Here is a 23,216-nt window from a genome sequence, read left to right as displayed (position 1 = left end):
TGAGTGGCATTATATAGAGGCCCACATGGCAAGGAACCAGAGCAGATCTTCTTCAAAAGCTCATGAAAAACTAAATCCTGATGAAAATAATTTTGGTGGATTTACCCCAAGTCAAGTCTTAAAATGACACTATAGTTATGACTGACACCTTAATTAGGCCTTGGGAGAGACTGAAAGCCAGAAGACTCAGTTGAGTCATGCTCAGGCTCTTGACCAATAGAAATTGTGTGACAAAAGTGTTGTTGTAAGCCACTAAGTATTCACATATTTTATGTAAAACTAAATAAATATATGTAAAAATCATCTTTTTATATTCCATGTGCATTTTTTAAGATTTAGAAATTAAAAATACCACAAACTTTATTTAATATTTTTTTGCCATGTTCTACTTACAAAAAAAAAATTCACATAAGCCAAACTTGACAAATTCTAATTATAATTTGACTTCCAAACATGTTGTCTTTTTTAGACTTTGACAAAGCTTGGTTTTCCAATTCCAAGAATGGAACTGAAGTTTGGCTGGAACTTGGATTCCTTAGTTCATCATTTCTATGCTTTAATTCTGACAGTGCTAAAAAGTGTTGGGATTGATTTTATGTGAATAAAGAAAACCAGAAAACCATGAGTAATAGAAGGGAAATGATTGAACCATCATTCTTCTAAATTTTTACCCTTTGTGTTCTTTTCTGTGCTTCGGATAGAACTAGAATTTTCAGGTTGTGTATGTGTGACAGAGTAGTTCTAAATGTACCCAAAAACTTTACTGGTTTTATTCCCCCTTGAACTCATCAATCCTACAATTAGTGAGACCTGTATGTCTGAGCTGGTTGCTGAGAATATTAAGCCTGAGAAAGCACCCTTTTGTTTAGAGTCACAATAATTAAGAATATATTGTGTCATCTGTATATTTGCAAGATGTGTGATACACAGCCTAATGTTAAATACACTGAAATGCTCATGAGTTTTGACTTTGTCTGTTTTTGCATGATGCTCATGAGGAAGAAATTTTGCAGTTATAATTTCTATGACATTCTATTTCCTGATGTTCTTACATTTTTCCATCTCAAGAGTTCTTGGAGGGCTTCTTTTCCTCCTCTTACATATTTCATAATGTTTACATTAAATTTTATCCTTTTTTTCTTCTTTGAAAACATGGACTGGGTGATTACTATGATTTAAATATGAAGTGTCCCCCAAGAGCTTATGTGTGAGATAATACAAGAATATTTGGAGGCAGAATGATTAGATTATGATAGTCATAACCTAATCAGTGGATTAATACACTGATATGAATTAACTGAATGGTAACTATGGCTGCCAGAAGTAAATCATTGGGGGTGTGCTTTTGGGGTTTGTATTTTGTCCCTGGCTAGCGGAACTCTCTCTGCTTTCTGATTGTTATGTCCTGGGCTGCTTTTCTCTTCCATGCCCTTTCACCATGATGCTTTGCCTCACTTTGGGCCCAGAACAATGGATTGGGCCCAGAACTATAGAATAAGCAGTGTATGGACTGAGACCTGAGACCCAAAGAAACTTTTCCTCCTCAACATTGTTCTTGTTAGGTCTTTTGGTTACAGAGACAAAAACAGCAAACAGAAACAATGATCATACATACAGTTCAATATTATCTCTCTGGTTAGTACAGCTTCCAGAAGCTTTGGTTTAGGCTAGCTTCTCCATATGTATGTCTGGTGATAGTAAGTTAAAGGATTTGACACTTAGCACAGGTTTCTGTGTGTGGCCTTTGAGAAGGTTGTGTGACTGTATGATAAGGAAGTCGCCTGGACATCAACTTCTGTATTTCTGGGGTACTTAGCCAAGGTGAGCTTTACATTTGCATTTAAATGGAGACACTTCCCACTGGTGTCTCCCTTTCCAACTTTGTGGCTTGTCCCATTTTTCTGATGGTGGAGGAGACTGAGGATCAAAGAAGGGTATCAAAACAAGAAAAGGTAAAAAACAGGTCTGTGTCAGAAACCAATTCCATTTAGGTTTGGTAGGTAAAGCTTGAAGAGATTTTCAGATGCAACAAGATTACAGATAAGCCCTTCATCAGACACTTACCCAAAACCTGTGAGTAGAAAGAAGCTGCTAAAAGGGTGATGCTGGGAAGTTCACTTTGGATCATAACTTATATTTCTGCTTGCCATGGTTTGAATGTATCCCCCCAAAACCATGTAATGAAACCTAAAGAAAGCCCTCTTCAGATGTGACCACTTCACTATAAGTTAGACTTTCCAACCTGCAGAAATATATGATTTGTTTTCTTTATGAATTACATAGTCTGTGAAATTTTGTTGTAGAAACTCAAAATGAGCTAATATATTACCCCAAATTTGTATCTAGTTTATCCATACAACCACATATGTACAGTGCTACTGGATCCTTTCAAATTACTGTTCCATAAGCATCAAACTCTCAGTTTTCCAAAATTTATGTGTCCCAAACTGACTCATTCTTCCAAAATCTCTTCTGCTTTTTTGACTCCCTATATCAATTAAAGATACCAGCCAAGACATGGATGTCAATCTCTTTACTTTTTTCTATTTCTCTGTAATTTTAGGTCTCACTTTTTAACGCACCATTTCAATAATCTAAGGGATGTGCTAGTCCCAACTTCTCCCTTGCAATGATATTCACAACATCATTCTCCAAATCATAAATGAACTTGTCTTTTTCTTGCATAAAATCTCTTAAATCACTCTCCACTACTTGCATGATGAAATACAAGCTCTTTCTGTCTCTCTAACCCCATTCATGCACTTAACTCATGTTCCAGTAGCATTATACACTTAGAGTTTTCTGGAGATGTTATTTGGATAAATGTCTCATGCTTTCGAGTAAGCTGTTTTTCAGTGCATGGAATACCATATCCTTTATGTCAGTATGTCAAGCTCATATCCATCCCTCAGTACCTACATCAAATTTCTTCTGTCCTCTCTGAAGCCTTGATACCTGCCTTTATTTGGCTACTGTGTATTGCAATCCATCTTTTACAGTACAAGTAGCACAGTAATTGTTTGATTAGATATTATCTACCCTACCAGAACTACAATTCTCAATATATCTGATTAATTTTTGCATTGCCAGTGCCAAACATAGTACCTAAGATATGGCAGAGGGCTAACATTTTTATTAAATAACTAAATGGATAGATGTGCAGAACAAATTATTAAATCTCATAGACAATGCTATTTAAAAATCATGGACAATAATGACCTTGTATTCTCTCTTTCTCAAATATAACTGTGTTTTTCAGCCAGGTGTGGTGGCACACACCTGTAATCCCCACTGGCTTGGGAGGCTGAGGCAGGAGGATAGGGAGTTCAAAGCCAGACTCAGCGGAAGCCAGATGCTAAGCAACTCAATGAAACCCTCTCTTTAAATAAAATACAAAATAGGGTTGGGGATGTGGCTCAGTGGTTGAGTACCCCCCAAAATATGTATAGTTCCTATTTCCTTTGCTTATTATAGATGTCTTCCATTGCATAATATGAGAATTACGAGTCAGCAAAATACTCTGAAAAATAGCCATGTTGTTGACTTGGAATCAGAAGGTACTACAAACAAAACAAAACAAAACTCAGAGTCTGCAATATATTTGGACATCTAGATGCTCTTTGTCTACTTGTTTCCAGGGTCTATTATTTGACAGTCATTGGGCATCTACTGTCTTCTTGGTATTGGTTGATGATGAGATTAATTCAACTTCTTTGAATTCAGTGGTTCAAGAATCTGGTTATAAAGTAGATTTGTGATCCACAATCTTGAATTTTTTTATAAGTCCTTACCATCCAAGTATTCTCAGAAACAAATGTAGCAGAAGAAAATGGGGGAAAAAAAGTTATAGTTCAGCAATAGAAACAAAAAGTATACTACCACACTGAATGTTTTAAAACTTCATCCAGCTCTTATAGACATTATTTGTTTTTTGCATAGGTTTGTATGTGTCGAATTCAGAATTTGGATTATGTGTGCCTTGACATGTTCCAAAGTGCCCTGGAATTGTAATTTGAGTTCTAAGGAAATAGAAGGCCCTCCCTGAGTTCCCACAATGCTATGCACTTGGCATGCATTATCCTGGGTTACATCTTCTGTTGCAGATGCAAAAGCAAATAGAATATTTATTCCGTATTTTCAATGTTTGCTATGGCTTGTTTGGAAAGAAAAATAGGATTACAAAAATTTCTGATCTCTGATGTTGTACCATTTTGGAAACAGTCTAATTATTTTATTGCACTCACAACATGATTTACTATTTAATCAGTTGTAGTCATCATATTCTAACTATATTTAAAGAATATTCTGCAATTTTCAAAACACTATTCAAATAATCACCAAACTTATTTCTGTTTACAAATGGTAATGAAAAAGGCGAATTGCTCTTCTTAACCAGAACTTTTTGACGAATCATTCATTAAAATTAAAAATTTTATTTTTGAGTACTGAGTTCAACGGGATGAAAGTGATATAAATTAAAGAATGGTAAAACGGTTGTAATGATCTAAATTTGAAATAATTATTTCTGCTCTTTAAATATAAAATTAAAATTTGCTCCTTCATTTCTCCTGTGTGATGAGAGACAGATGGGAAAGGAGCTTTCTCAAAACCTCTCTTGCAGTCTTGATGCTCCAGGGTAGCATTATAGTCCCTGAGCCTTCTAGCTTCACAATGTCAGCTCTGATGTTCCTCTGAATACCTCAGAGATGTGCAGCAAAGTAACCAAAGGGATGCTCAGTTCTGTCTCTCCATCTAGGAGATCGCCTGCAAGGTCTTGTTCTGACCTCTAAGGAAATCGGGGCATAGTAGAAAGAATGCTCCTTCACTCTTTGGCCCTATGAAAATTTTGCTCTATGGATTATTACTTCTTGCTTTCCAAATTGGTCCTGGATACAAGATATAATCATAAAATTCTATTCCAACCTAAGTGGAAATTTCTGGCATGTAATCAGAAGAACTATAATAGCAAATATTAAAAATTGAGCAAAGTGAAAATCTTACAAGATGAGATACATATGAGGTTTATATATGAGCACAATTTCTATGCTAATAAAGCTCAATAAATATTTGTTAAAGAAATGAATTTTTCCTTTCTTTATTTCTTTTCTGAAGCTTGGCAAGTTTAGCCCTTGCAGTTCATTATCCAAAGTTCCAATTTTTTCATAGTTACTAACTTGAAGGTTTTGAAATAGAGACCAGGTGGTTGAGTCTAAGGCCTTACATTTGGGATAGTGGATTCCCCCAGGGTAGCAGTCTGTCAAGGAAACTTTTATTCGACACACAGTCTGCATTCTTCTTCCAGAACTTGAGGGGAATGAGGCTCTTGAGACTCTGAATGAGCTGATCTAATGCTCCGTGGTGATGAGCAGACAATGGTGAAATTCCAAATGTATAGCTTCCATGCTGCTATTGAGACGGAGGCATTACCTTTCAGAAATTTCTTCGGGTTTCATTACATTCTGGGGATAAAGTTTGGGAATATTTCTTTACCAGTGTATGGTATCAGAGCAGTGTAGTATTTCAGTGCTAGCAAGAAAGGCTTTCCTACCTTTGAATTTTTTTTTCAAGTTAGTAAGATGCATTTATCTTTCATTTCACTAAGTTTATTTAGAAAATAATTTTGCCTCCATTTCCTGCTTTTGTGCATGAGCTGCCCAACTTCCTTAAATCCTCACACTCCTGTTCAAATTTGGGAACAACAATTTTTCTTCATTAACTTCCCTAAAATTTGCACTTGTTTTGCCTCTATTCTGAAGGAAACAAAAAATTGACCAAAGCATATATCCTGAAATCAATGGCTTTCTGAAAACTGGAGCTGACAATGAATTCTCTGCAGATTTAGGACTTTCCATAAAGCCATAGTGAAGACATAAGGCATGGTGGCTCATGTTAAATTCCTAAGCGGAGATGCTACACCTGTGCTCAAGACATCCACGTCCTCAGCACATGGCTGAAGCTCAAAGTGGAGTTTGTTCATCAAAACAAAAAAAAAAAAAAAAAAAAAAAAAAAACAAGTTTGACTCCACAAAAGCCAGAATTTGACCTAGCCCACTTAGCCACATTCATAGTGAAATGATAGTCCCACCAATAGACAAAGAATTTAGCTACCACATGGTCCTAGAATGTGTGGGAGTAGAAAATGTAAATTAGTTTTGATCATATATTATAGAAATATCACTTTGGTGACCTACAACAAATGCTTTTCTTTTAAATTCATTCCATAGCTAAAAATTAAATAGTCTCTTACTACTGTACCCTACATTAGATTTCTAAGCATTTATGCAAAATCCTAGCCTAGGATTAAAACATCAGCCATGACTTTGCTGTAGAACCCTGTGCTCTGAGCATATTTGCTGTGCTTTCATATTCTGTCACCATTGGTATGCCCTCTGATAGGTATGATGTTTACTTTCTCCTGCTTTTTCATCCACATGAGGTCCATGGAGACTTTTAAATGACTGATTAAATTTCACCTAGATTTTTGACATCTGGTGCATTGTATACATTTTCTGTTTATTTTGTTGATACTGCAAGATCAAGATCATTTCTTTTACTTTTGAAAAAAAAATAGTTTCCCAAATTGAATATTCAAAAATGCATATTAACTGTCTTATTTAGTGATTCTTTTAAAGGTAAATCATCTAAATAAATTATTTGCCACATATTGCAATCCAATGAATTGAGAAATTAACTTGCTAGTAACTTGCAAATAACTTGCTAGTATTTCTTTATCCAAAATTTTTGTAATTGTAGACTCTATAATCAAGCTTATTTGTTAGTCTCTCAGTTTATGCCCAGTCTTAGTCACCATATGTACTGGAATCATTGCAAAAATTTTAACTATTTCAGTGAGCAAACTTAATAAATGGGTAATATATACAGGAGTTTAAGGTAATATGAAGTCAGTAAAGTGAGAAAAAATTGAAGTTTGAGTTTTCCTAAAATTGGTTTCTTGGCAAAGAAATTTTAAGTGCAAAAATAATGTCAGCTAAGAAAATAGCTTGCCAGTTGCATTTTCTCCTACAATAGACAGGTCTTTATGGAAAATTGCTTTTCCTTACTTGAAGTTATGGTAGTCATAAGGCACATAAATTTATCCATTTATTTTCTGAAATGCTCTCATTTTTTTTCCACTAAATATGTCTACCAAATCAGAATTTAGATTCTATGAGATTGTTGTATCCTATATATTTCTTAAATTTTAAATTTGGAGCAATTGTTTAAATTTCTATTTTTAAAAGGATAATGGAAAATAAAAGTGAATTTATAAAAACATGCTTTTTTCTAATTTGTTCTACTAATTAAAAAAAAAACAAATCTAAAAACTAAAAGTCATGTCACACTGACACAGATCTTAAAGGTCATTGTTCTGTGTCATTTAAAAGAAAGCAACATGTTTCTTTGAGAAGCAAAAATGTGAAATGCTCTCTGCTTCTTAAATAAGAACAGATTAGAGGACGATTTGCAGAGAATCTAAAAGAATGGCCATTACAACATTGACGAGAAGGTACAGGTGTTCCCTATGAAATTCTCATACTGAAAATCCACTTTCCTAAGCATTTAGGCTGTGAAACTACATACCAGGAATTAAATGTTGGCTGACACTACATATGAGTTAGCTATTATTTTTTATAAGTGGGCATATTAGAGAAAAATCTATGCTCACATACTCAAATCTTTGATATGAATATATATATATATATATATATATATATATATATATATAATTATTTCTAAAAAAGAAATAACTTAAGCAGAATACTCAAAAAATTTGCTAACATGGTAACCAATTCTATGAGGAAGATAGAATGAATATAAACATAAAATCTGTAAGTAATTTACAAACCTGTCATTTCCCAGTTACTGAGAGTGGGTAAGTTATTTACCTTTTCAGTATCCTAATCTTCACTGAAAAATTCCCATCAGAGTTTTTACTTATGGTTGTCCCAAATATTGAAATAATTTAAAATTGTGTTTGAAACCTCTCAGAAAATATGAGTTAGCGTTAATATTCTTTAATTATGCTTCTTTGTTAGGAAAATTCCATTTGATCCTAGAGTATTAGTATAATTACTGCATCAATGACTAAGAGGTATTCCCTCTTCCCAAAAGATTGTAATCCACTCCTTTCAAAACTATTGATATTTACTGAGCTTTTTTCTCAGTTGTTTTTCTATGATAGACTTTTTTTGATATGTTTCTCTGTATATGTGTATAAAATTCTGTGGATATATATATATATATATATATATATATATATATATATATATATATAAGAGAGAGAGAATTGATCATTTTGTTATTGTTATTATTTTTAGAAAAAATGCCCCTTTAAATCAATTGCTTATAGTTAGTTAGTGGAACCACAAATTATGTTTCCTTAAGTCTTTGAGAATAAAAACTCAAATTCTGCTGTGAAGGAACAAAAGAATATCAATGTAAAAGCAAAAACTTTTCATTTAAAATGTGATCTATTTGGTTACTATTGAATGTTTTACCGTTACTTTATTGTTCCAATCTGTGTAACCTTAAAGAAAGTATATTTAAATGAGAGAATAACAACGGTATAGTAAAAAGATTTGAAATGCCATATGTTCATTACCATTAATTTTTAAATGTTCATGAAGCTCAACTGAACATGAAAAATCTAAGTTTTATATACTTTTTTACTAGGTAGATTACTTCATTAACTTGCTAGAAGCTATGAAATAATTCAGAGAAGAATCTAAACTTTAGGGAAGATGCTATCTAGCTTGATTCTTCATAGTAAAAATAGCGTACTTTAATCTTTAATGGCATTGTGGGAACTACTGGGAAAATAAAATTAAATAAGAAAAATCTCCCAACTCAAAATCTCTCTACAGGTTTTCAAGTCAGAAAGAAAGCTCATGGTTGTATACAGCCAAGTAGACACAACCCATCACATATGCATTCACAAGATAAAAGGTAACTAGTTCTCAAGTAAGAGCATTTGACAGTATCATTTACTACACATGGTCTACTCTAGATTTACCTGGTAATTAGGGTGACTATCTACATTAGTTAACTGATTTCACACAAAGCAAAAACACACGTCTTACATCTTTATGACAGGAGAGTTGCAAGTTGGAACTTTGTGCCCAAAGTGATTGGCTCCTACCCTCACAGAGAAACTGAGAGACAGGATTCTATGCTATTTTCCCTTCATGTTTACCTTTCAGTGTCATGGTTCCTCAATTCTTGAGAAAGATCTTTGGTCTTTCAAATGCCAAGTTTAAAATTTAGCTTTTCGAAGGATTGACGTATGTTTCAAAGAGATAAAGTAAGAAAGTTTTCTAAAGTGCAAGCTCTAAGAAAGGGAAGAGGCATCTCTTATTTTGTGCAGGGAGAATTGAGCTTCTTAGTTGAAATTTATGTTTGCTCTTACATAAATAGAGTCCAAATTGACTCTGATTTTACAGGAATGGGGTAGGGAATAAGTGTGAATAAAAGAAACTTCCTTAATTTATACTAGGGATTTCACATTCTCTTAGACCCAAACCATAAGCAATGTAGCATTTCTATATCTTAGGAACTGTACTTGGTTTACCATTAGCAAAAATAAATCACAAAAGCTCAGTTGTGGTGTAGATTATAATAGATAATATATTTTTGAATTATAAAAAGAAAATCTTGAAATTCTCTGTCTTAGGGAAAAAGATTAAATAATAAAATATGGATTTTCTAGCATGGACAGAATTTTTTTTCAAAGTTACTTATCTATTTTTCCCTCATTTATTCAGAACACACCATTAGCAGGCAAAATAGGTTGAAGGAACAAGAATTGTATTAGAGTTGGGCCAAGTGTTCAGTTTCAAAATTTCATTAGACTCTTCCCACTCTTTTATTTATTCTTCAATGAGCTCAGGTGTTATTTCCATAATCAAATTTCAATAAATGTCTCTCAGACTGAGCTACTCTTTCCTCCATGACTCAACTTGTGGGTATTTATGATAGGTGGTGTATAATCACTTAACAATTCTTGTTAATTGAAACTCGGTCATTGGAGTTGAATAAGGTGAGGAAGGAAGGAAGACATTGAAACTGGAGATTGTAGTTACAGCCTAACTTTGCCAAGAAACTATTGTGAAGGCTAAATGAAATTACATGAAAAACACAGTATAAACCATCAAGCAAAAATAGGTCTGAATGAAACTGAAGGAATGCTTTTAGGTTAAAAACATTTTCAAAACCTTTCCAAGTCCTAACATTTCATGTTCTACTGATTGGAGAATTTGCTTCCTTTTATTTCTATAGTCTTTTTCACTTGGTGCTATTTTAGGTGTGTGCACCTCAGTTTCATTTGTTGGGTTTTAAAATTTTATACTACATGGATGCTAGCCCTTGTGAATGGAACCAGCTCAACTGGTGTACACTGATGTCTCTAAAATCTATTTAAAATTTGAAATGGGCTTAGACATTTTGTATGAGAAGAAAGTGAAAGCATGTCATTTCCTTGGTTGTAAAAATACATTTGACATGGAGTTGCTAAAATCCATCATTCTTCAGAGGTTTTTCTTTAATTAGAGCAATAATCGAAACTCTTGATTTGACCTGGTGGAGAAACAATGTTATGCTTGGAAATGCAATATTGCTTATTAAAACATTTTTTTTTCTGTGAAAGTTGAAAGCAGTAGAACACCAGAGGATGCCAACATTACTTTTAATGATAGAGAAAAGGAAGACTTTCCAACCACAGAGAATTCTCTTAAACTTTGGGCGCATACTTCAATTTACCAAGCCAATAGAACACTGTTCTAGAGGTGCCAGTGTATCCTGAATGACAGCAAGATCAACAAAGCACACTTTCAATATGGTTAATAATTTTTATACCAAAAATTTTATTTTTAACCCAGTTTTTCTAAGAATATCAGGCACAGGAATATATAGGAATATGACCTCTTATGCATATTTAAATGAAGAATATTCAGTCTGATAAAATATTAAAAAGTTGTTTACAAACAGGAAATACACTTAAGTCCTTGCATGTTACCTCATAAAAACAAACCAAGAGTGTCTTAAAAGAGGGTGTTAAGTGGAAAACTCCCCTGATTTACCCTCGTACCCACAAAAAAATACTAATATTTTTCCATTTTTGGAAAGGTTATCTCTATTTTACTACCACAATATTACTTTTAGCACATCTAGGAGTACTATGAGCCCCATTATTAGCATTTTTGTGCCTGAGTTAGATTCAAGGGTATGAGAGTGGTTTTTTAAAGTTCAAATTAAAGTAATCATATTGAATAGTAAATGTAAGAAAATTATCAATAAGAGAGGAAAATTGGTTACATAGTTAAATCTATTAGGTTAAGATCGTGCTAATTAAGAGGTAAAGTAATGGAATGAAAAAAAGTTGGAAAGCAAGGTGTCCAGTGTTCGCACTTATATGTAGTTGATTAAAAAAATGCCATCATTTTAATTTTAATGTTGTGGGCACATTTTGAGAACATGTGAGAATCAGATGGATCTGGGAAAATGGAGGGGACTGGAAGTCTGGTTGCTGCCAGTGTGGCAGCTGTGTGAGGAATGAGAAGTCTCTGAGGGAAATTCAGTCAGCAGGAGGGAAGAAGACATGAGCTTTGGATATGTTTTTCTGAGGAGAATAAACCTTTCAAGTTCATCCTTTGGATATGTTTTTCTGAGGAGAATAAACCTTTCAAGTTCATCCTTTTTGGTATTATTGGATTGTTTGACCCAAAACCGGTACCATGGAGCCAAAAACAACACTCCCATGAGACCCTTTAATAAAGCAGAGCAAGAAAGCAGAAAACAAATGGGTTACTCCCCTTATCCCTGCCACACACCTACTTGCTGCTGGTGGCTGAAACCACAGTCTCCTTGATGGTACACTGGGAAGTCTTGCAGTCCCCAGAAGAGGGTAGCAGGGTTCTAGACCTCAAGGTGCACTGCTCAACTGTGTGTGAAGACTCACAGACATACTCAGAAAACTTCAGTATGAGGATGATGACCTTTTGTCAGTGACATAAAGCCAATGATTGAGGAGAAAAGTGGACTTATTTCTCTTACAATGATCCCATTTATATGCACAGGTAAGAAGAAACTCAGGAAGGGATCTCCAATAAATGATTTAACATCCATGTCTTCAAAGAGGAGAGTTTAAATAAGAGAGTCTGATGATTGACACTTTGGTCATTTGCATTAATAACCCAGAACTTGGGCACTGGAGAAAGCTGATGGAGGAGGCCTTGACAAAAGTTTTGGGTACAGTAAGTGAGGTCTATCTGCATAGGCTCCTGGGTCGGGGAACAAACACTTAACACATAACACAAGCTGTGAATGAGGAAGTTTGCAGCTTGAAGTTGAACTGTAACCAATGCCCCAATGCCAATCAATGCCAATTTAATAATGAAGACACGGATTTGAGAAAAAGGAAAAAGAAGATTTGTTGCTTTGCTAGCAAAGAAGAAACACAGAGGAAAAATACCCTGTCCCAAAGGCTGTGATTTTTTCCTGATCAGGAGGGACAGAGTTTAAAAAAAAAACAAAAAAACAAAAAAAAACTTCAAGGGTTATATTCCAGGTGTGCTCTGGTAGGGGCCCCTGGGTGCCTTCCTGACTTGTTAGGATTCACTTGTTAATTTAGGAGATATTCACTTCCCAGATCCTCAGCAGGCATCTCCTTGCTGCTGTGGGTGTGTTCAAGGGCACTTAACTAGGGGAAGAAAAAATAACACAGGTCTCCCTAATCTTGCTAGGGAGGGAGAGAGGGGAGAGAGAGAAAAAAAATCTTACAGCAATGTGGGCTATATTCAGAAGGTGAAGGTACTGTTGTTACAGAACTTCAGGTTCACAAAAGGACTTCTGAAAGTATTGATGGCGCTGATTGGCAGGGTTAGGAGAGCAAATGTAGCAGCAGATTGCTTCTTGTGAGAAGGAGGCTTAGAGCAGCCTTCTAAACCTAAGTGTATGTGATGAATTTGGTTCTATTGTGATCCTAGGTTTATATTGATAAAAACACCTAAAGGAAACATTCATCAAACTTTAATATGTACCTAGCAATCTGCTATGTACTTTGTATGCACCATCTCTAATTCTCACAATTGCCTTATAAGTATTGTTGCTGCTATGATTTGAATGGGTCCTCAGAAAAGCACGTATTGGACATTTAATCCCCATTGTAACAACATTAAGAGGTGGGACCTTTAAAAAGTGGTTAGGCCAGGAAGAATCTGCCCTTGTGAAAGGATTAATGCTCTTGACACTGATCCCCTTTGAAGTGAAAGGCATCTTCCTGATAACTGCTTTTCTGCATCTTGTATTTCCTCATGCTGAGGACAGACTCCAAGGAAATGAAGTAGGACATATTCTCTAACTATAAGCCTAGGAGAAATCTACATAGGTGTTTACTGGCTTTTGTTTCTGTAAGTTGTAACAGCTTCTGTGGGAACAGCAACGGAGCAATCTGGCAGCTTCTCCCCAGTTGGAACAAGCTGCATATAATTAATTTTTCCTTTCTCATTGTTTGTCTATTTCTTAAAGTGGGTGGGGCTGAATTTGATCAGCCAGGATCCAGGCAGGCTCCCCAGCTGGGCTGCTAGTAACATTAGTGTGGAAGTGAATTCTTTACAAGTGAAGAGGGCAGGCCTTTATGCTCTCTCTCTCTCTCTCTCTCACACCCTTCTGTCTTTCTCTCTAAGGGATTGTTACAGAGCTGGGGCTTTCTGAGAAACTGAGGCAGTGCAAACACCTGACCTTCAAACCCTGATTCTTGGAATCAAGTCAGAAAAGACTTCAGACATGTCACTCAGAGTCACAGTAATGAATTTAATTGAAGGGATAGGAAAAAAAGGGGGGGGCACTCTCAAAGGAAGGAGTGGGTCCTCTCAAAGAGGAGAGGAACAACATGACTCTCCTTGCTCTCCATTTTCATTGGGGATCCCAGAGAAGTCTCCAGAGAGTCCTGCCCAGGTCCACCTCTGGACTGACAGCAAGATGACATGAGATTTTTAAGTCCCCACTGCCATGACAAGTCTATGTCACCTGGCCCATGCTGACCAGTTCTAATTGGATTTCTTAATCATTTTTACAGGTTTTACTGTGAGGAGAAATGTTCCTTATTTTCAGGAATCTGGTCTGCAAAAAGGGTCACAAAAATCTTTCCTTTTAAAGTAACTTGGGTTCCTCTTATCAATGTTATTTCCTGCCTGCATTTCTCCTGCAGATAAAAGGTAGTTTGTTGAAGAATGTGATATATCCTGTCCACTTAGGCCAGGCAGAGCTGCAGGTAAATTGCTTCTTGGAAAATAAAGCATGTGGGGGTCAGCACAGGGGCCCATTTTCTAGGATTATTCTCTTAACCTTGTGTTCCCTCCATTCATCTCTGTCTGTCCCCTAAGAGGATGAAGCTACATGAAGGCCCTTGCCAAGTACTGGCCCCTTAATCTTGGACTTCTCAGCGTCTGAATTCATGAGTCAATAAGTTTTGATCATTATAAACCACCTAATGTGGTATTCTGGTGATGTTTATGCAAGGACTAAAATATGTTTCTGAAGTTTCTTGGTCATAAATGCATCCATTTTCTTTCTAGAGAGTTAAAACTCTTTATGAAATTGGATAATTCTTAATAACCTGTAGAAATGGCACACAATGCATATTGCATTATAACAAGTATTTAAAATCAAAAAATTTGTAAATATTAATTTTCTCATTTCTTTTTTTGGGGTTTTATTCTTGAATTTGGTGTCCTTCCAGAGGTAATTGCCCATTATTAAAGAAAGAAAAAAAAAATGTATGGGAGACCTGAGAGAAAGAAGTTGATTTTATTCTGATATCCTTTTCAGCAATAGAAGAGGGAACAAAGATCAAGTCTGGATACTAAGTTCAGCAGAAAAACAAAACAAAAACAGGAAGATTTCAAGATCTGTCATAAGTTGTGGGAAAGTATCAGAGGACATTGGAAGGATGTTGATAAGTGGCATTTGAGAAGCACATTGAGTCACTGGTAGTGTGCAATGTGTGTAGGCAGTGTTTGCTAATTGATGCTCATTCAAATTAGTCTCCCACTCTCCCTCAGAGGCTGAGAGAAAGTGGTGGTGCTATTTCTATTGTTAGTTGCATTTCAAAGAGGTGGTTTCCATTCCCAGCTTTCCAAGGAATCTCCATACTGCTTTCCAAATTGGCTGCACCAATTTGCAGTCCCACCAGCAATGTAGAAGAGTACCCTTTTCCCCACATCCTTGCCAGCACTTGTTGTTGTTTAACTTCATAATGGCTGCCACTCTTACTGGAGTGAGATGGTATCTTAGGGTGGTTTTGATTTGCATTTCTCTGACTACTAGAGATGGTGAGCATTTTTTCATGTACTTGTTGATTGATTGTATGTCCTCCTCTGAGAAGTGTCTGTTCAGGTCCTTGGCCCATTTGTTGATTGGGTTATTTGTTATCTTATTGTTTAATTTTTTGAGTTCTTTGTATACACTGGATATTAGGGCTCTATCTGAAGTGTGAGGAGTAAAAATTTGTTCCCAGGATGTAGGCTCCCTATTTACCTCTCTTATTGTTTCTCTTGCTGAGAAAAAACTTTTTAGTTTAAGTAAGTCCCATTTGTTGATTCTTGTTATTAACTCTTGTGCTATGGGTTTCCTATTAAGAAATTTGAAGCCCGACCCCACAGTCTGTAGGTCGGAGCCAACTTTTTCTTCTATCAGATGCAGAGTCTCTGATTTGATATCAAGCTCCTTGATCCATTTTGAGTTAAATTTTGTGCATGGCGAGAGAAAGGGATTCAGTTTCATTTTGTTGCATATGGATTTCCAGTTTTCCCAGCACCATTTGTTGAAGATGCTATCCTTCCTCCATTGCATGCTTTTAGCCCCTTTATCAAATATAAGATAGTTGTAACTTTGTGGATTAGTCTCTGTGTCCTCTATTCTGTACCATTGGTCCACCTGCCTGTTTTGGTACCAGTACCATGCTGTTTTTGTTACTATTGCTCTGTAGTATAATTTGAAATCTGATATCGCTATACCGCCTGATTCACACTTCCTGCTTAGAGTTGCTTTTGCTATTCTGGGTATTTTATTTTTCCATATGAATTTCATGATTGCTTTATCTATTTCTACAAGAAATGTCATTGGGATTTTGATTGGCATTGCATTGAACCTATAGAGAACTTTTGGTAATATTGCCATTTTGATGATGTTAGTTCTGCCTATCCATGAACAGGGTATATTTTTCCATCTTCTAAGATCTTCTTTTATTTCTCTCTTTAGGGTTTTGTATACACAATGGAGTATTACTCTGCACTAAAAATGACAAAATCATGGAATTTGCAGGGAAATGGATGGCACTAGAGCAGATTATGCTAAGTGAAGCTAGGCAGTCCCTAAAAAATAAATGCCAAATGTCTTCTTTGATATAAGGAAAGCAACTAAGAACAGAATAGAGAGGAAGAGCATGAGAAGATCACCACTAAACAGGGATGAGAGGGGGGAGGGAAAGAGAGAGAGAAGGGAAATTGCATGGTAAAGGAAGGAAACCCTCATTGTTACACAAAATTACATATAAGAGGAAGTGAGGGGAAATGGAAAAAAAAACAAGAGAGAGAAACTAATTACAGTAGATGGGGTAGGGAGAGAAGACGCGAAGGGAGGTGATGGGAGGGGAGGGAAGGGGAGGGGAGGGGGGATAGTAGAGTTTAGGAAAGACAGCAGAATACAACATACACTAGTATGGCAGTAGGTAAAAAAAGTGGATGTGTAACCGATGTGAATCTGCATTATGTATATAGGGTAAAAATGGGAGTTCATAATCCGCTTGAATCAAATGTATGAAATATGATATGTCAAGAACTTTGTAATGTTTTGAACAACTAATAAAAAAAATAAAATCAAAGTGGTGGTTTCCTTGTCCTCAAGAGAGATTTCATGGGTAAAACTGGTAGGAGGCTTGAAAAAGATTTACAGAGAGAGAAACTTAACAACTATAAGTTTCCTAAAGTAAAATGTGCTAAGAAAAGTGATGTCGGGGACCTACAGTTGGAAGAAACCTATTTGAAGTTCAGTCAAGCTGAGGGACACAGGACCAGCTTGCTTGGTCACTCACTCTGTTGGGATTATCTGCAGGCCTTCTCAGGAGTATCCTTAGTAGTTTTGTTGACTCCCAGTGTCATGTCAGCCAGTCACCAGAAGTTCCTTGTCCAGGCTGTTTTCTAGTTGACAGCCTTCCTACAAATCAAGACAGAGAGAATTTGAGACTCAAGATTTATCTTTGCTGATTTTTATCAATCTCTGTACTTTGTGCTACATTTAACCCAGCCACGGTTGGCTGTTCTGGAGGCTGCCTCTATTTTTACCTTGATGCCAACATTGAAATAACATTTTTTATCACATTAAAAACAGCCAGTTTTGCAAAGTGCTAGTGAATAATGTAAATTTTACTAAAGATTTCTGAGGGGAATAAAGGAAGAGAATTTAGGTCACATGAAAAATAGAGTTCTAGTATCCCTCAAATTCTAAAAAAAAGCCCTCTAATTCTTTATCTCTTTTGAACTAGTTGTGAACACCCGTCCTCCTGATTAAAAAATAAATAAATAAAATAAAATGATGAAGAAGAAGTATTCTTCCAGTTTCCTCAGAAACAACCCTAGGCCAAGAGGCAGAGGCTGTCTCTGAAAGCGTCTATCAAAATTCGCCTCCATTCCCCCACCTCCACAGGGATCTCTTCCTTTGGGAGATTTTACTACTAAGATAAAGACATTGGTACCTAATCAATAGGCATAGTTAGCTCCTTTTCTTAATGTGAATAACACTTTCACAGTTGAAAAACTTTTCTCAAATTTATAAAAACTTGAAAGAGAAACCCAAGGAAAGAATGTGCAGAGATAAAGTTTTCATTTCCAAGACTCCAAAAACTTTCAGCCAGGGCTAACTCACTGCTTTCTTGACCTGGGAGTCCCTGTGAGTTCTGGCTTTTTCTTACTCATGCATAATTAAAATTACATTTCTTAGCTCCTCACAATTCTGCTCAAGCTCCAAGGCCAGTCAACTCAACCTTTCCTCAGAATCCTTCCTGTAATGCAGCCAAAGTTCAGTTTTGATCCCTTTTAGTGAAGAATTAAAACAGATTCTATGAAACAAGCGGGACCATACAAAATTTAAAATAGATCATAATAGTCTAGTGACTTCCTAAAGCGATGGCGTTTTTGTTCTTCTTGTAAAGAAGGTGGCAAAGTAAGCTTTCGCTGTCAGGGAGAAGTAATTCTCAGGCATTATTTTCAGATCATAGCAGAGCTATTCAGCCTAGGTACAGTATAGTAAGATCTGATCCTAAGGAACTTCTGTGTGATGCATTGTACACGGAAAGAAAGCCAAGCAAGACCTGCTATGAAAGAATAAAGCCCTGTGACATTACGATGTCACAAGCTTCTTAGTGTCAATAGAATCATACTTAGAAAATGAGGGCAACGGACTTTCTCATGCCAAAAAGTTCTGCCTTCAATTTTTTTTTTTTTTAAATAGAAAGTTCATAAGACAATTAAAGATTGTCTAAAACTTTCCTGTAGAAAAGACATTTCCCCGTGTGTCAATTTGTATTCTAAGGACAATGAAACATTATATCAGGAATGGGCTTAAATTCCAAGATAAATCCAGAAATACACTTTTAATCTATAATATAGCAGGTCGAATGTGTAGTCTTATTATTTTTTTTCCTGGCATTCTTTTTAAGGAAGATTAACTGTAGTATGCTAAAACATTTGAAACACCTAGTTACTTCAAAACTATTTAATAATTTATAAGGAATGGTAGTTATATTTTTATGCCTTAGATTTATATATTTTATCTTGAATATCATTATGTGACTTCAAACCACTTTTTTGATGGTTTGAAACTTTTATTTTATGATATGTTTTTCAACCTTTGAGTTTCAAGTAGGAAGCTGAAACAGATTTCAAATTCCCAGTAGTACCCATATTTTGTAAGGCATTAAAAAAATAATAGAAATCAATAAATAGAAATTCAAGTACCAACCCCTTCCCTGCATAATCTGACTTGTGAATTTAATGAAAGTAAAAGAAAAAATATCATAGAAAGAATTGTTTTTAAAAATTGCTAACAAAAAGTCACATAGTAAGTGTAATCAATTCTGAAGATTTTAACTACAAAGAGGCCCAAGTCCACTTTTGAAGTGTTGGAGGGGTTTGATTTTTTGCCTAGCCTTCATAACAACACAGCTGAGGTAGATATACATATCTCTATGATGCATTCACTGATGAATGCAATTTTTTTTCCAATAAAACAAGGGGTATTTAGAACTTTTCACAGCAACCAGACTCCACAAGTGCTGCTGAATTTAACACAGCATTCAATGTCAGAGAATGTGACTGTTTTTGCAAATAAGAAACAATATTTAGAAAAATATGGTGCAATTAGAGGAAACTTTACCACTTGAATATAGCAACCATATGTGCAGATTCCAATTTTCTCCCATGAAAATTAAATTTAAATGACCTGTGCCTGCTAACCTCATCAGTGACATAATCCTTAAAAAAAAATTGCATGTGACCCTTAGCATTTTTTTAAAAAAGTTTATGGATACTAGGTCAGTTTATGGATGTTTATATCCAATTCAAATTTAAACTACAAATAGCTCATGGTTGGGTTTCACCCTTACCTCTACTGAAAGAAAATCTTGTCAGAGCATAGTATAGACAATGATCTCAAGAATTGTGTGTTGTCAATGAGAGGTGGCTAGTACCTGCAGGATGAAGTTAATCTGCCAGTATTGTCCCTGTATACAATGGACCATGAATCTTTTTTCTCTTTCTCTCTCTCTTTTTTTTTTTTTAATTAGGGATTGAACTGAAGCCCTTTTTATTTGTTTATTTATCTTATTTTGAGACAGGGTCTTGCTAAGTTTCTTAGGGCCTGCTAAATGGCTGAGGCTGGCCTCAAACTTGCAATTCTCATACCTCTGCCTCCTGATTTGCTGGGATTACAGTATGTGCCACCATGCGGGGGCCCATGTGTCTTTTATCATAAATTTAACAGCAAGGGAAATCTATGCATTATATTATACAACTTGCTAAGATTTCTTAGAGTAATGATATTCAATTAAAATGTTTAACTGCTATCGGGGCCCAGACAATGAATAATTGTTTTCTCCAGTAGAAACTGATGAGTTCTATTTTAAATTTTTATAACTTTATTGGCTTTTATGGCTTTAAAATATTGTACTCTCTATTGACAATAAATTTGTAATTGTAAGAAGACAGTAGATTCTATTCTATTATGATTTCTGTCATGTTTAATTTATGTATTTATATTTTTTTCCACAATAATGATAGAACATTCACTTATAATAATTCAAACAGTATATACTAAGGCCTATGAGAGTAAGGAGAGATTCTATGGTAAAATAAATTAGACTGGTATAATAATCATATTTGCAGTAATAGAGAAATGTTCCTTTCATTATTGGTTGGTTAATCATTATGAATAAAAACAGGACCATAATCAGTATTACATTTTGGAGACATTTCAGACCTATTTTTTTTCCTAAACAAGCAAAATTAAAATTAGTGATTTTAAATTATGTATCACCTCAAATGTGCTAAAAATCATAATTGCAATCAAATGTCGGGACTTAGTGTTATAGTAAGATGAATGTACACAATACATGCATTATTCACTGTTTACATTGAAAAGTCTAGGAGCAGGAAAATGAATTATATTTAATCTTTTTATTTTGCTTTACAAAATGTAATAGTCTGAATTGCTTTACCCAATTTGTCATTTTATGGATAGGGTAACTTTATTGTAGAAGTAGTTATTTAGATGAGTGAAAAAGAAAAGAAGACTTTCAAAGAGTAGATCTCGAGTATAGAGTTGCATACATTCCAAGGATATAGCATTCCATTTCTGTCTTTATTAATTCTAGTAGGTTACATTTTAAAAACTATCAAAAATTAAATTTAAAGCAGATTATTTATTTATTTCTTAACTTATCAAAGTATATAGTCTTACTATTTTAAAAATTGCTCCTTTTTCTATAGTCATATCTTTTCCATTCCTAATACTAAATATCAGTGCCTTAACTTATTCTAAATTTCCCAAAATAGCTACTGTGATGCTGATTAAATAAAAACGCTTTATTGTCTACCTAGAAAACTAAAGTTAAGGATGAACAATTGAAGCAGAAAGGAGACATAACCAATACAAAGGTGCACTATTTAGTTGTCTGCAGTTATGAGGCATATGTTGTTTCTCTGGAACATCCATCTGGAAGAGATAGTGGGAAGGATTTATCTCTCTATCCCTTTCACCACTTGGGACTTCTACACACAGCACCAAATACCCACACAAATACAAGTTTATTACCATTATCACTAACAAATTCTCTGCTATAATTTACAATTATCTATTTGTATCTATTTGGTTGTAGATGGACAGAATGCCTTTATTTTATGTATTTTTTATGTGGTGCTGATGATTGAACTCAGTGCCTCACACATGCTAGGCAAGTGCTCTGCCACTGAGCTACAGTCCCAGGCCTACATTTGTCTATGTTTGACCCCCAAGGATTTTGATTGCATTTATGAGACTTTGCATTTCAAAAGAAATTTTCATGCATTTTAGCTAGCATCATCAACTGTCTTGTGTGGATGGGTTTTCTGTCCTGTTGTTAGAAAATGAAGAGAAATATAAATATTTAGAGATTTCTAATGGGAAGGACTTTCTGGCTGAGAAACAAATGAGTAAAACATAACCTAGATTTATTTTGCATTCCATATTTTCTTAGATTGAAAATTGAGCAGACAGAAAGTAGACATGAGATCATCAATGTAATGTTTTAGGAGGGCAAAATAATCTTTCGTGTTTACAAGAAGTTTTTCTTTCAAATATCAACTTTATTTGTTTTGAAATATTTAACAAAATCCTATTTATATTATTTTTTAAACATTTTGTCTCACACATGTATTCTAATCTCCTAATTTGCCTTAATTTTACTTTTGCTGTGTAACAAGTCAGTGCTCCATGACTCTGTCAAATATGTTCTTCAATAAATTAAACCTTGGTTTCCAAACACCATTCTCAAGTGAAAGTTTCCAAAGTTCCTTGGTGAAATGTTCATTCTAGAGCTTGACTAGAGAATTCCCAAAGTAACCCTAGAATATCTTGTGATATAAGAAAGTAAAGAAGTACTCAAAAAGAACAAAGGAGAGATAATGTCAGACAGATAATGTCAGAGAGACACAGGTATAAACCTGTACATGCTCAAGTCTGGGACAATGTGGAATACAAAATAGTCATAGCAGTGGAAAAAATAAATGGAGTAGATCTAACATCTCTTACACTATAGTGACAAATATAGACAATTGAGGAAATAATGAGGGGTAAATGCGCAGCTCTTCCTTACAATAGAATTCTGATCAACAAATGTGGGAGAAACTATGAAACTAGAATGTGATTATTAAGTAAACATTGGAACAATAGTTTATCTGTTAATTATATATATATATATATATATATATATATATATATATATATATAATTAAAATTAGGATTACTAAAATAGATCCAAATTATCACCCCATAATATTCTTATTAATTACCAAGGAAAAAGTTGTGAAAACAGCTAAAAAACCTGGCACACAGCACCATTAGTGTGAGCAAAGTTAACATTATCTACAAAGAATATGTAATTCCATCATGTATTTCCTGATGTACCCCCTGAAAAAGGTATAACATCAATCTAACTATGAAAAGCCATCAAAAATTGCAAATTTAAAGACATTCTACAAAACATCTAACCAGTACTCTTCAAGAGTGCCAAGGTCATAAATGACAAAGACAGGCTGAGGAACTGGAGGAGACAAAAGGGCCAACTAAATGCAAGTGGAGATCTTGGATTGGATCCTAGAACAGGAAAATGTTATTAGTGTGGCAACTGATAAAATTTGAGTTAAGAGCTATACATTAGATAGTAATGACACATCAATGTTAATTGACTGATTTCATTATTTGTCTAAACAGAAAAGTATTATGAGAATCTGGGTAAAGTCATATGGAAAGTCTCTGTAAATATATTTTTTTAAATCTAAAATTATATACAAGGAAAAAAATTGGAAATGTAAATTTTGAAATCCCCTACAATCTTTTGGAGAATAAAAGTCAAACTGCTTAGTCAACTGAACCAATTTTGGGTTATCTGACTCCTCCACATTTTCACAGAT

This window comes from Spermophilus citellus (genome assembly GCF_964194105.1).
Source record: "Spermophilus citellus genome assembly, chromosome: 12".
Taxonomy (NCBI): domain Eukaryota; kingdom Metazoa; phylum Chordata; class Mammalia; order Rodentia; family Sciuridae; genus Spermophilus; species Spermophilus citellus.
The sequence above is the reverse complement of the archived record's forward strand: the minus strand, read 5'-3'. Positions refer to the sequence as shown.